The 15685-nt window shown below is 38.8% G+C and overlaps 1 long non-coding RNA gene across 2 annotated transcripts in view; it reads left to right on the forward strand.

Annotated features, from left to right (window-relative positions):
* LOC128851773 (uncharacterized) overlaps positions 1-10010 on the forward strand; it is a 67838-nt gene extending 57828 nt beyond the window's left edge. Inside the window, exons 4-5 of one of the 2 annotated variants that reach the window (XR_008449212.1) lie at positions 2663-2740; positions 9316-10010. This is a non-coding gene — a long non-coding RNA (uncharacterized LOC128851773). Of the gene's footprint in view, positions 1-2662; positions 3420-9315 lie in introns of those variants that run through there. The other variant, XR_008449211.1, reaches the window with a different exon arrangement.
* The last annotated feature ends 5675 nt before the right edge of the window (positions 10011-15685 follow it).

The raw sequence follows: 15685 nt of genomic DNA on the forward strand, positions 1-15685 counted from the left end.
TGGCATTACGCTTTTAATGCTGAAGCTCATTTTACCTGGAGCGTAAGCACATAAGAATCAGAAAAGCCCCTTCTGAGCAAAAGAAATGATTACCAGTCTTTCACTTCTACAAATAATTTTTTAATTTTTTCTAGTTGAACTGTGAGGGAGTGATCAGAATGTTATCCTTAATGCTGATCTTAGAAAATAACTAGCAGCAATGAACAACATCATCAGGTGTAATGGTGGAACTGTCACTAGTTTTGTGTGTTCTGTTCTCAATTTATGGCTAAAGGGTTTGATCAGTGCTGTCAGGCATCTTGGCCCATTCTGATATTTGCACACTGTAGTTCTACTAGCCCCAATTATTTTTTTTTTGTTCTCTGAAGTCCTTAGATTCTACAGGATTTACAGAGATGTTATTTTTTTTTTCTCACAGAATAAAAAAACAAGTGAAAGAAACTGTTCTATAATTTCAGAATGTCAGAGATTTTTCTGATTTTTTTTTTCGGTAAACCCTTTTAGGGGGGTGTGTGTGTGTACATGTGTGTGTGTGTTTGTGTGTACGTATATATGTACGTATCTATCTACCTATCTATCTATCTAGAGAAAGAGAGAAAGAAAGTACAGTCAAAGATGGCACAGTAATCAGGTTTTATCAGGAGTTTTTAGAACGACTCATGCCACTCACTTAGCAGAAGCAGATTGATATCCCATTGCAACCCTATATTATCTCTTTTAAACCCCTGAATCTACTCAATCAGTGCACACATGCTCACGCCCCCTCCACTGATGGAGATGCACTGAGAAAGTTTAGCAAACAGCAATTCTTCCTGCACTTACACCTATGAATCTGGTAATTTGCTAAATCTTATGAGAGCGGCTCAGAAGGTTTAGTGCTTCTTTTCCCTTTTACAATAGTGGAGTGCTACAAGTGATCATGTGTTCATAACATCAGCGTAAAATATTCTATCTCTTTTCTAACATCTTAACAGCTCCGCTTTCCCTAAGATTAGGAGGTGAAAGTGGCAGCAATAATGCAACTGACATTTATAATAATGCCACACACTGTCACTAAGAATTAGATGTACTGTAGGATTAGTAGCAAATGTTGTAAAAATGCCAGGAACTTCCAGTGTGTTGGGCCTGACTATTTTCTTATGCCAGTGTTAATTCATTGACTTCATCTATATGCCCAGCATGCAGGGATTTGCAAAAGTCCCAAGGCAGTCTTAGGCAAGTATAGCTTATGTCACTGCCCACTGGTTCTTGTCAGAAGTGTGTCACTTTGGTGACAAGCTCTGGTATCTCTTCAGGGTAATTTTTTGGGTCTGCTTTTTGTTTTTTCCTTTGTTGCTTGAAAACTGATTAAATCAGTTCTGAGTACTTGCAGGCTTTCTGCCATCCACGTGTCTACCAGAAAATAAAGATATTCAGATGTTCAGTCTCTTCAGCTGGAACTTCACATAGAAAGGCATTTATAAGCTCTCATGATAAAGCCTAAGCCTGAAAAAAATTCTCAGTGCTGTGAAGGATGTTATCTGAAGGTTATCAGATTTTTCTTCTCGTTCTCCCTCTTTCTTTATATATCTGTGTATAACAAGTATGGTCAGAGTTTTGAAAGACACTAGGCATTAAGCTCTGACTCTGCAGAAATCTTCTGTCACTCTAAAGAACTGGGACTGAACGTGGAGTAATCACACTTAGCAATGATGCAATCAATCCCTATTCTCTTTCTGATTTGGCTAAGTAAAAGCAACTTCTGCCTTGTGTTTTCCAGCAGCCCTTCAGGCTTTGCAGATTAGGTAGGATGCAGCAGTAGGGAAAACAGCACTTTTTTCACTAGGGACAACACAATCATAAGGCATAATAGGTAGCTGTTTAAATTCCAGGCTGGGGGTAAAAAGTGATCTGGAAAACAGCAGCCTTTTATTTAACAATCGTTGTCCTTTGGTGTGATATAAAGGAGAGAAGGAACTAATCTATTTCTTATTGTGCATTGTCAACACTGTTTAATATGTTCTGATCAACTGCATCAATAGTAAGACACTAAAATTTGTGTTACACATGGTAGAAGAAACTATAATTTGAAGCCACTGGGGCCGCATAGCTATAAATCAGGAGTTACTTTGGTCTGCAGCTCTCTTTGTTGAGGAAGCTCAGTGAAACGAAGGAAGTTAAACTTCACTCTCAGAATCCAGTTTGGATTTGGAAAGCTTTGCAAATTGATGGAAAGGCCATAATTAGACTGAATGCATTTGATATGGAATTGGGAAGATGATAAAAAACTGTTTTAGAAAGCAGAACTGCAATTTAATAATTGAGAGTATGCTGTAAAGGACCAGGATTTTTGGTCATAGTGGGGAAAGTAATTGACTGCAGATGGGGAGATCTGGGCAATATACATATGTTGGCAGTAGCAGCTTTTAGATTCAAGGATACAGTATCTGGGGCTGTGCAGTGTGGTTATTCAAGTTTATAAGCACATTTTTATTAGCATGTAAATTTGAATGCCAAAGGCATAAGCCACACTGTTTTTAACCAAACCAAACAAAACTTTATTTGCCAAAAAGATTTGAAAGAGACTTTAAAAACATTCCCCACTGTAGCATGTGCTTGTCTTATTTTCTTGAAATATATATTTTTTTAAGAAAATAAAGCTTCCTTCTCTTTTATTTTACAGGCTTCTGTTTGTGCACTGGGGTGGCTTAGTTCAAGTCCTTTGGTCTCAACTGCTGGTATTTCTTGCAACGCCTTATAGGTAAATTGGTGTTGGTTAGCTAAAATACCTCTTCCCCTCTTCTCCTCCCCTGTTCCCTTACTTCTCCCTCACATTTAGAATGCTATCTAAAGGGAGAAACAAAGTGATTTCAGGCAGAATGTGTCTTTGAATTGGAAACTCCTTAACAGGTATTTCGTGTGTGTTTACTTTTTATTTGGAAATAACAAGAGCTTGATCTATCTCATTGCTAGTGATGATGACAAAAGCATTAGAAATGAAAACAGGAATGAGAAAATGTCATCTTTGTAAAGAGGAATGGAAGACAACTGGGTGTAATTATACTCAGAGTCTTGCTGGCAATACTTAATAAATAGTTTCATGAGTTATTCTCACATAAACTGGCTATCTTTTCTTCCCGCATTTTTCAGCTGAAAACATTTTACTTATTTCGCTGTACTAATGGAATAGTACAGCACAAAGAGAGAGACAGTTTTTGGCTGATGCCTGGTGTTGAATGAATAGAAAGCAAAAAATAAAAATATTTCTCTCAACATCTGGATTAGCCTCAGCAGAGTTGAAAGGAGTCCAAAATATTTCCAATCTTGTGTGCTGAATAAAAATGACATGGAAGTCATCTTGGAAGTGAATGCTCTAAGGGGAAAGCATTTTTTGGCATTCATATACCTTTATTTCTTCAGCAGAATGTTACTTTGAAGTGTGGGAGATAAGAAATTTTTAGAATTTTCCCTCATCTTATTCTGAACGCTTAATATTTTTAAGCATCATTATAGGAGGGAAATAAAATGCTGAAGAGTATTAAAGAACTCTTAAAATAAATTATTGAAGAGACTTGCCATGAATTATCCATTGATACAAACATAAATAAATAGCTATATATCAGTTATGTAAGCCATCTTAAACAGCTGGAAGAGCTACAGAACGAGAGATTTGTTGTTCAGGTACCTAATCTGACATGAAGTGTATTGTTTTCCCTAACTCCAGTTATGTACATGTCTTATTGTGCTGCCTTCATTCTCTGCTGTTGTGTCAGCATTTATTATGACATCATGGTGCAAAACAGTATGTCAAATAAGCGATGCAAGTATCTCATGGCAGGTGTTTTGTCTGTAAGATATTGGCCAAATCAAAGTTACTGATGGAACAATGGACATATTTTTCAACATGCATATTTTTTCATCAGTAGAGGAATAATTTGTGGGATCTAAGTGCTGACATCTGGAATTTGAGATCCATAAAGCTTGGGAGGCCTCTTGAAAGAGGAGACTGTTAAGAAGAATCTGTGCAAAGGCAACTGCTCCTACCTAGGTTGGAATCTGGTCCTGATTGATTAACAACTCAAAAATCAATAGTTTTCTTTAACTGAGGTTCTCTAGGGGTCTGAAAGTATGAAGGACTGGTAACTTACTAAACTGTTTGTCTGACCACCACTAGCAATGGCAGCAACTGAACACAACCCACAGCCAGCGGTTAATACCATTTTTTCTCCTTGTTTGGGTGCCCATGAGTTAAAATTTGGTTAAATGTGTATATCTTGAGAAAGAAGTATATAAATCATGTTGTTATGACTCTTTTCCCACATTTGCCAGCAGTAGCAATTACAAGCTTCAGTGCTATTTCGGATTTCTGCGTGGAACAGACGTTGTATTCGTATAAAACTTCACAGCTCCTAAGTTTCTGGACCATTGTACTCCGTGTTTGCCCTGACTCAGAAGTACTTCACTGTCCCAGGGAATATGGTAATCTCTTTTCTGGGAGTAGGGGAAAGAGGAAAATGAGATTGACTGAGGTTGAATAAAATGCTCAGGCAACATATGAAACCACAAATTCAGATATTTATTGGGTGATTTATGGAGAATCTGGAGATCATAATCGACACATACCCAATCTCACTAAATCAGCTAGATTTGGCACCGAAACTTAGCAAAGTTGAGAATTTGACTGTCCTTCTGGTCTGCTGCAATTACTGATGCCTCAGGTCTTGCTTGTTTTTCCCATGGCCAGGACAGGTCATCCTCTGACCCCTAAGAGACAGTGCCTCTGTAGGCACCTAGTTATTGACCTGGCTTCAGATGTGGTTCACAGAAGGCATCTTTGTACAAAGCAGAGCTTACTCTCTCCATGGCTTCTATAGCAGTTATTTACTACCATTGTGCAGCCTGATGAGAAGGGACATTCACGGAGGATGTGCTCCATGTTGATTTCAGATGAGTCTCCTGCAAATCTAGTTTATCCAGTAGTACCCATGCAAAGTCTCATTATTGATTTCATTCTCTCTTATGGTTCTCACAAGCAGCCATTATCTTGGTAGTTTGCAAAGCGCTAGTATAGTGAGGGTTAAAAAATATTATATCTATTTCACTGTTTGCTTTTTAGGTTTTGAGGAACAATTTTCATTTTATTTCTCTGGCCACAGTCCAATTATTATAATCTGATTTCATTTGAATTTAGATACTGAAAAAAATAGGCTGAAGTTAAGACGGTATGATTGGAAGAAGGCAAATGGTAGTAAAAATAAACTGTTTATTCTTTCAAATTTTTGTTCTTTAAAAACATTTTTGGTGGAAATGGTCTGAAGGAGGGAAGAATATGTATTTCCATATTTATAGTAGCAGAGTTAACTCTTAAATTTTTTTATGTACATGTGCCTATGTGTGTGGGTATATAAATATATTTATATACCCACATTTACTACATACTGACTCGTGAACTTTTTAACAGTATTGGTTCAGGCTACATTGAAGCGTGTGTGGGTATGTGAATATGTGCCCATACTAGGACATATTGAGGAACTGAGAATGCGTTAGCTATTCTACTTGCCTGAAGCATGACTTGCAGCACTGTTGCTTTTCTCACTGGTAGCAAGGTCAGTGGGCTACATGACCAAATTAACTATACTTTGTGGGAACTGCAGCAGTTCACTTTGCAGTGAGTTGTGGGCAGAGTAGGGTTTGACCAAAATATCCAGGGCCAGAATATCCTCCTTTGTCATCACGTGCTGCTGTCTCTGTCCTCCTCTTCTTCAGCCCTGAAAAAGAAAAATACTAAACAGTAACTGTTCATTTACACTGCCTTTCACTGTCTTTCTGTGTATTAAGTAATAAATCGGCTAACTATGACACAAGGCTGCAGAGCTTGGCTCCCACTAGAATTGCCTATTAGAGCATGCACCATGCTATAACATTAAATGGGAACATCTTCAGCAGTGGTAAAGCTACTGCACCTGCACTATATACATACGTGTGTGTACATAGATACACACACATAGCTCAGTGCCTGGTGTTATCAGGTGTCTTCTCTTGCCCATTCACAAGCCTCCTTGGATAAATAAAGTACTGAAACATCCACTGATTCTGATATGATGTACTCAGTGACTTTTAGTAGAGATCAGGTTTTAATTACAGGCATTGAGGACAGATGAAGGAGCTTTTGGAGCTATGTCTGAAACCTGCAAACTGTCTTGGGAAAAGAGCTAATTCAATAAGGGCCCAATGCAAACCTTCCTGAATTCAATGGAAAAGATCCCAGAGTTCAGTATGCTTTGGATCTCTGCCTAGTTGCAGTGTTTCTTAAATAGCTCCAAGCTTACTACAGGGACTATTTACAATTCACAAATACTGTGATTAAGTTAGTTATCTAAGGCAGCTGGCAAAATTTTGAAGGGTGACCATACATATGGTTCTATTTATAATAAGAAGTGATTTATTGACCTATATTAATTTTTTCCATAAAAATATCTACTTTATAAAACTGAAAGGAAAAATGTCAAGATCAGTTGTCTTTTTGACTAAATGAACAGCAGAGAGGTTACTTACATCAGATTTTCACAGCCTTCTGAAGCTTTTTAAAAACAGTTTTTTTGAATTTGCGAAGAGCACCTGAGAATTTAATGTTACAAACAATGACTCTTATTTCCCTCTGCTGCACATACATGTTGGACATTCATTTTCTAAAACACCCTTTCATAAAGAAGCTCTGATTGTGATAACTTCAAAACCAGGCTAAAACTAGAAGTCTTAGATCGGTATTTAAACGACAAACAAAGTGAAAGCATTATGAATGTTTTCTTTTCTATCCTGGAAACAGATTTTCAACAAAGATGTTTTCAGTGACAGGCATAGGGTGGTCTGCTAAATTAGAAAATTTTGGGTCAAATATCTGGATAAAGATTGCTGAAATCTCTTCTTGTGTGGACTTCTCTTCTCAATTTAGTGGCGGCTGTCCCTCTTCCAGTTCTTTTGTGTGTTCAAAGCCTTGACAAGAGCTCAGTCATTTGCTTTCCAGAAGCCACTTCTCTGAATTTCCTCATCATGAGATCATTCAGCTAACAGCATCAATGATCACCATCAATCATTTCAGACACCTTCATCTGAAAGAATTGTCCATTGGTGTTGCTTGCATGAATTGATTTTCTTCTTCCTTTGGGCTTCTCCTTGTTAGGAAAGTTGTGGAGCTTAACATGGACATGTGAAATGCAAGATTAATGAGTTAAGACAATTCTTTATAATATCATAGACATAAAGTGTTCTTTCAACTAAACATTCGGTCATCATGCTCCAGAAGTCTCTAGACCACTGTATATCAAGCAAATGAAGTGAATATACCAGGCAAGTGTCTTGGGACAATCAGGTCTGCTTTTACACAGATTAGTATTTTTACACAATTTATTTAAAACTTGGAAACCTTAACCAATCAAACTTACAAAGATTTCACGAATTAATTGCAAATATTTTATTTTGGCATACTTTGATATGACAGGTATAATAGCCTCATCTTAGTTTGGGTTGCAGGAGAATGTATTTTGAAACCAATTAGTAATAGGTAGCACTGTGCAAGTTCTGCAAAGCATAGAGCCTGCTGAGTAAGCTGTCAAATATTTGCCATGACACACAGAGCCGTAGCCTAGTCAAATGAAAAGGAAATACAGGCAGGCCCATAAAACTAAACGGGAACTCAATGAATCACCACATAAAATCTTGGTCTCCACTGGTATGATGAAATTTGGGTTAGATTTTTTTTTTTCCAAATTAAGCTTGTGCATGAACGAAAGTGAAACTCCATGCAGGTCGTGTACACATCCCTTGCACATGCAAATCGTCACTTGGAAATATGTCAGTTTGGTTAAATCAGCAACATGGTCAGTTGCTGAGCAAAAATCTCGGAGATGACACAAATTGGCATGGAAGTGTGGGGAAAGTTTCCACAGCTTCTCTACCACTCTTTTAAATGGGGAACACTGGTTTTGTGCACTTCTACTTTGGCGCCTTTGACTAGCTCTGCTTGCACACAGAAATGCTCAATTAAAATAAGCTTATTGGGTGGGATTTACAAAGCTTGGTCTCAGCAACCCTTGAGTGGCAATGTCTAACACATTATGAATAGTGCAGTTTTCAAATAATAACCAATTTGCCTGCCTGGTTATTTGCTATCAGAAAATATGGAGGGCCAAAAATACACATAAAAGCCTTGTTAAAAAAATAAAAGAGGTTCCATGAAAATGTGGTTACCATGGTTATGAAAACAAACTGGGTTTTTGCAGGTGCTAAGAGTCTATTAGAGATCTAACTGATCATTTGTTCATGCAGCTATTTCCACACAAATCTGTGGCAATTGCATGGAAAAAATTATGTCCAATCTGGTGCCCACATCTTGGTGATTCTGATCTTGAGGCGTCAAGAGAAACCAAAACTTCAGTAGGTTTCAGAAAAGCCTTAGCCATTGTTACTGATAATGAGTTTATTCACAGTGACATTAAGAAAAATGAAAATGCCTTTTTACAATGTCTATATGAGTCCTCCTGCCTACAGGCAAAACTGTATCACTGGGATGGTGAAGGAAAATTCTTTTTGTTAGCAAGGTATCCCATGGCTGATCAGTCAGCAAGGCACACGGCAGCGGCAATGATAAGTGCTGGGATTGAGTACTAGGTTGAGGCAGACAGGGGTTCCCAGACCCAAGGAAGCCCATAGAAGAGCAGAGGGACCTGTCAGGCCTCAGTAACTCTCATGAGAGAAGCCAGTGTGATTTGGGTGTTGCCAGGAGTAAACACAGGTGAATTGAACTTTCAGTGGTACCCAGTGACAGAACAAGGGGAAATGGGCACAAACTGGAACACAGAAAGTTCCACCTTAACATCAGGAAAAACTTCTATGAGGGTGACACAGCACTGCGCAGGCTTCCCGAAGAGGTTGTGGAGTTTCCTTCTTTGGAGATATTCAAGACCCACCTGAACATATTCCTGTGCAATCTGCTGTAGGCAAACTTACTTTAGCAGGGGGGTTGGATTAGATGATCTCCAGAGGTCCCTTCCAACCCTTACGATTCAGTGTTTCATAAAGGTTTATCTAGACCAACCTTGGTCCATTCTTCAAGAAGGAAATACACACTAAATTGTGCCAGGACCCAAGAATCAGGTGTTGCATGTCTTGAGAGGAATTATTATGATTTGTGTCTAATTAAGTTGATGATGGTATTGTTTGATCTTTCAAACACACATTTTCTTTTTCTCCCTTTTTTTTTGGGGGGGGGGAGGGGCAGGTATAGATGTTTATGATATTGTTTTTAGACAACCATGTTTATGTGTGCTTGCAACACAGAAAACCAACCATACCTGAGCTGCATCAAAAGAAGCATAACCAACAGGTCAAGGGAGATGATTCTGCCCCACTTCTCTGCTCTCACGAGTCCTCACCTGGAGTACTGTGTTCAGCTCTGGAGTCCTTGGCACAGGATTGACATTGATCTGTTAGAGAGAGTCCAGAAGAGGGCCATGAAGATGATCAGAGGGCTGGAGCACCTCTGCTACGTGGACTGGCTGAGAGAGTTGGGGTTGTTCAGCCTGGAGAGAACGGGAGACTGAAGAGACCTTATAGCAGCCTTCCAATATTTAAAGGGGACCTATAGGAAAGATGGGGAGGGGCTCTTTATCAGGGAGTGCAGTAATAAGATGAGGGGTAGTGGTTTTAAGCTGAAAGAGGGGAGATATAGATGAGATATAAAAAGAATTTTTTTACTCTGAGGTTGGTGAGGCATTAGAACAAGTTACCCAGAGAAGTTGTGGATGTCCCATCCCTGGACGTGTTCAAGACCAGGCTGGATGTGGCTTTCAACAAACTGATCTAGCGGAAGTTGTCCCTGCCCATGGCAGGGGGGTTGGAATGAGATGATCTTTAAGGTTCTTTCCAACCCAAACTACTCTATGATTCTTTGAAACATCTTTCAGTGAATGTATGTTGTTTAGCAGATATATTTTAATTTTTTTGATGGCAAATCATCAACGTATGAAGTTGAAATAAAGGAACTACTCCAATGTTATCAGTTGTACAATCTTGAATTCAAGTTGTAGTTCTCAATTAAAGAGAATTAACCAAGTAAATACTGTTTTTATAAATGATGCATATGATGTTTCCAGTTAACTGTCTAAATGTGGAAAGACTGGATTTCTCAAATTTTGATGAATAAGTTTGAGTTTTAACTTAGGCACTTAGGCCAAATCCTACTCTGTTGTGTGCCTGCCTAGTCCTTGATACATGTCTGTGGTAGTTTAGGGCTTCACAGTCCTGATGATGTTGGCAGTAAATAGCAACAAAAAGTTCACTAAAACCAGTGGAAACTTTACTGTTAACTCTGCCTGACTTAGTTCAGATCTCTGTCTGTGTGGATTTCTTGTGCACAACTGATGGCAATCTGTCAGTCTCTGGTGTTCTCTCCAGAAAGACACAGATACTTTCCAGAATGAAAAAGTCCCAGGTATTAACATCTAGTTAGGAATAATCAGCTGCACATATGCAAAGTGGGAATAACTGGTTGGATGGCAGTTTCCTAGAAAAGGCTGACAGAAGTATGGAGAATCATATCTGAATATGAGCCTACATGACATATTGTTACCAAACAAGGCAACCATTACACTGTTTTTATTAAGCAAGTATATGGTGTACAGCAGGTATGAAATGATCCTCCTTGGCATTGGTGAGACCTCAAATAGAGCACAGTTTCCCCTGCTGCACTTTAAGAAAGGCAATAATTAGCCAAAGACCCTTGAGGAGAGCAAACAGAATGATCGCAGTGCTAAGAAACATGACTGTGAGGAAAGTCTGACTAAATTGTCTTTTCAGCCTAAGAAGAAATTTTCAAGGACTGAGGAGGGATATCATATAGTGACACGCAAATAAATGAAAGATAGCAGTGATGTGGAAGACAACTCTGCTTTCTGTTCCTGATGGATAAGACAGAAGAAATAGGCAAAGCAGCTATGAATATCTTGTAATGATAAGGACAGCAAAGAGATGAAATGGGTTATTCACAGAGGTTGCAGTTGGTGTACATATTAGACAGACCTTTGTGAGAAATAAGACAGATACCACTGGTTTTGTTTGAGGTGCCTCAGATGGAACAGGTGATTGCTCAATGCTCATTTCCACTTCTGTAGTTCTAGGATTCACCAGTGCGTTGGCATGTATTGCTCTGTCACCTTAAGGCAATGCTGATTCGGAAGATGGATTTAATTATACTTTTGATAAGAATGTTAATTAGACATATGTCTTGTGGTCATGCTCCTCCTCTTAGAAAAATGAATGACAAGTTGAGGTGAATTTAAAAGACATCAAATGTGTTTAGTTGCATTTTATTCTTTTTATTCCCACCGTAAAGTCAACATCACAGAAATCAATCAGTCTTGGAGATTTCTCCTTCTGTCTGAGCCCCTCATCTTCATCTGTCAACACCCAGCCCATTCATCACTAAGTCTGACAGAGCTGAAGGAGGAAGGATGGTGCACATGGAAGAATCTGGACAGGATGTCTCCAAGCTCACCTTCAGGAATGTCAGTTGTATTGTATTCACAGCATTTGGGGCTTTCTCAGAGGTCAGCAGCATTTCCAGCAGTGAGAAAATGCAGCCTGAATAAAAATCAGAAAATCGAAGACGAAGGCTTCTCTATTTCTGCTACTGCTCCAGATGGACCCCCTTTAGTGTTTTGCCATAGCAAGGCATGAAGCTGCCTTCTACTCTACGTATGTCCTTTTGTCTTGTTGACTGGAAGAAGCTGTAGGGAAACTGGAATTTTGGACTATCTTCTATGCTCAGTGGTGATGACACTGGTTTCAATCTGCCACTTAGGAGGTGAGTAGGTTTTGCTTCATATAAAACATTTCCAACAACTGGAAATCCCTGATCACTGATTTTCCTTGACATGTATAGGTGAACTTTCCAGAGAGGATAACAGTACATAATTTTCTCTTACTCATGGAGGATGATCAAGCAGAGGAGTGAGTGATCCTTTTGAGTGATCCTTTCTAAACAGGAATGATGGCATGTACTGAAAAACAACAGGGACTATAATAATTAACATAACATTTGCAAATGCATCATTTCACTCTATTAGCTCCTGCAACAGGCCAACAGAATTCAGTGCTAGTGTCTTCCTGCTTCATGTGCTGAAAGCCTGCTCTGTGACAAGTCAATTCCTTCTGGGGCAAATGAGTCAGATGGTCATTTTTCTCCAAAGAGACAGCCTTGGCCGATCTTACCTGGTACTTCAAGACAGAAAGCTAGAAGAAGAATCTTAGCATTATGAATGTACACAGTGGTATTGTTTTTAGCAAAAGCTGCTCCCTGATGCCTTACAATTTTAGAGAAAGGGTCTTTATCCGAGATTTTTTAGTTTTAGTATACCTGTGTTCTCAGAAGATTATTTTTAAACACAAACAACTAACACTAATTCCACATATAATTTGTGTCTTTGGTAGATGTCTAGAGCTCTCTCTAATTGGTCTTAGTGCTCTGACAGGGAGAGCACACAGGTCTGCCTTTGATTTGATTTGGAAGTGAACACTTGTATTGGTGAAAACATTTGACAAGTACAGGTGTCCTTTTTGGGATTAGGAAATTGTTATGTGACAATAGTAAAAAAAAAATAATTCAGAGAGTCACATTTTTTTCTGCCAGTGTATGACTATACTTCACAGAAGAATAAAACCAATATCTTGAACCTTAAAGTTACTCTATCCGCAATGACAAGAGGCATTCTGCCTACCTGCCAAATAAAAATCAAACAGACCATGTAGGACTTGCTTATTATTTCCTTGGATCACACAGTTTTCTTGCTGGCAGGTTTAATTTTGCGGTAGCAAATCTTAAACAAAAGCCATAAGAAATTGGAGGAATCATGAGTTCAAAAGCTGTTCTGATATCTCTTGAAACATTTTGACATTTCAGAAATGATTTGTTTTCAAGTATTAACAGTAGAAGCACAGGTAATTAAGGGCTAAATTTGTAAAGGAGCAAGGCATGATGCCTGCCTATCTAGAGACCAATGGTTAAGTCACATCTAAACTGAATTGCCTCTTTATGGTAAAATAAACAGTGTCATTGCCATTTCTCTGTACCTGTATCTAGTTGGCATGGTCTGTCTGTACTCATATGATTAAATTTTGCAGGTTTCCAAAGCAGGGAAGGGTTTGGATATGTCCAACTTCAAACCTGGAATAGATTCTGAGTTGACTTCTGAATCATTCCTGGGAATGGACCTGGAGAGTTTTGCATGATCTGGGCAAAAAGTATGTCAGAGACAGTCTCACCATTTAGTAGCATACGGAATGAACTCTGACACTGTGACTCTGAACCTTGCAATGTATTTCTTGCTATACGATCAGCCTAAGACTTGGAATGAAAGGAAACAGACTGAAGAGAGGTTTTAGCCATCTAAATGAACATCACTCCAGCCTACTGCAAGGCTCTTAACATTCTAGTTATTCTCACTGCAGCACCCAGCTAATTGTGGATTCTCCTGGGTTTCACTTTCCCTTACAGAATCAAGTGTCCCGTGTGGTTACTTGCTAGACTATGCTACAGTGCAATGAGCGTGCTGAGGTAGCAATGGATTCCATAGTGCAGCAGTTGTGCTGTGAAGAGCTCTAACTGAGACTAGGTTGCAAGGACAGTCAGGAATTAGGTCCTCTCTCATCTCACGTTATTTGAACTCACAATGTTTACACTATCTTTGGGCATATAAGGAGGTATTCACAGAGATAAACAGGACAGTTTTTCCTTTCCAAGCTATTTCTAATTTTGGAAGTGCAGCCAGTCCTTCATGAACCATGATTCAGGCTGAAATTAAGATTAACTTCATGACTGAGGCTAACTCAGCAAGCACAACAGACTAAAGACCACGATGAAGTCTTCGATACTGGAGAATGAGCAGGTGTCCATGATATTACATACCCTCACTAATACAATGCACTCGGTCTCTGTTTTCCTCCATCCTGAAGCAGGTTCGCCTCCACTCCAGCATGTTCCCAGCTGATGTGTAACTGTCTCTGCCACAAGTTTCCTGTGTGACACTGAGCTGGTCACAGAAGGTACTTCTGCAGTCGTCCTGACTTGGGTGCAGTGTAATGGTGATGCAGTAGTATCATTCCTGAGGTGAATTACTCTCTCTACTGAGAGCTGTGCTTTCTGGACAAACTAGCTGATTTGGAATTAGTCTGGAATTTTTATTGTACATTATACTTTACAATATTAACATATCCTTGATTGCTGAGTCTCATTTGCCTATTTTAAAATAGGACTAATAACACTTCATTTCTTTTATTCATTGATTTTATTCTCTGTTTGGATATTAAGCTTTTCAGGACAGTCTGGCTTTCTTCTTATGTGTAAGAATGCAGTGTCTCACACCACATAAACCAATAACGTAATATGAATAATAATACCATTACAATGACTCTGACTTGTATTAAGAGCTGGTGGGTCATTATTAAGAAGCTGTGAATTGCTTTGGATAGGTAAATAATTTTACAGTAGAATTTTACTCCCTGCAAATACTAGGTTATGCTGTTTTGTTCTTAGGTAAAAGTTCCAGTTTTTACTTACTGTCCCTCAACTCCCTCCTTCCATCCTTCCTTCCTTCCTTCCTTCCTTCCTTCCTTCCTTCCTTCCTTCCTTCCTGACTTGTGGATGTCCAAAATCTCCAGGGAGGTAAGCACTCCTGAGGACATTTCTTCTATATAAGTTGCAGTATAGGATATGTAAAAATATACTGCTTGGGCAGCACCTATGGATCTCTTCAGAGTACGCTATTGATCCTTCCATGGGTCAAAAGTTGAAAAACATTCACAAAGGCAATTACCATAAACTTTGGTGATTATAATCTTTTGGTGAAAGCACCTCTCAAACTTCGTGAAGATTTCTGCTTTATATGCGTGTATGTATGTATAAATGTATTTCTGAGAGTTGTGAGCTTTATGACTCACACCTGTCCTTCATGAAAATGTCCTTCCTTTATGGTATTGTTGGAGCACTTTATTTCTTCAGGTATTAACTGGATAATAAATAAGAACTTTCAAGTTCTTATACAAGAACTCCTCATGGCTAAGATTTTTAACTCCAGTCCCTGGATTCAGAACATAATTACCCTCGTCATAAGACAGGTGATAGCAACCTATGAAAATTTTTGTGATGGATGACGGAAGACAGGAATAAAAACTCTTTTCTTACTAGCACTTCTGGCATCCCACAATGTCATCTTTATGTATCCAGCCTTTAGGTGGGAGGGATGGGATGAGATTTGACTGAGTGGCAGTGCCAACCTCATTATCTTCCCACATTATGCCATGTTTTTCTGGTCACTTATCAAATACATCGACTGGTGCAGAAAAGTATTTAAATCCCATTGGAAAAATATCTGGAACAATTCTGGCAGACTGGTATTTTCTTCTCATCTGTTCAGTTAGCACAAATATAACGGAACTACAGTGCATTGTTAAGATCTCCATTTGAAGAAATCAAATGTACTGACATAAATTACCTCTGTGGAGTTTTTTGTTGACTGGCTGTGTAGTTGTTAAACTTTTCTTTTCTAACCTGAACAAGAAGCATTGTTTAATGTATTTAATTTCTCTCTCTTTTGTTAGCACAGCAGAGTCTGCTTTGTCTGACCTCCCCTCCATGGGAATAGTAACTATAATG

The sequence above is a fragment of the Cuculus canorus genome, chromosome 3, assembly GCF_017976375.1.
Source record: "Cuculus canorus isolate bCucCan1 chromosome 3, bCucCan1.pri, whole genome shotgun sequence".
Taxonomy (NCBI): Eukaryota; Metazoa; Chordata; class Aves; order Cuculiformes; family Cuculidae; genus Cuculus; species Cuculus canorus.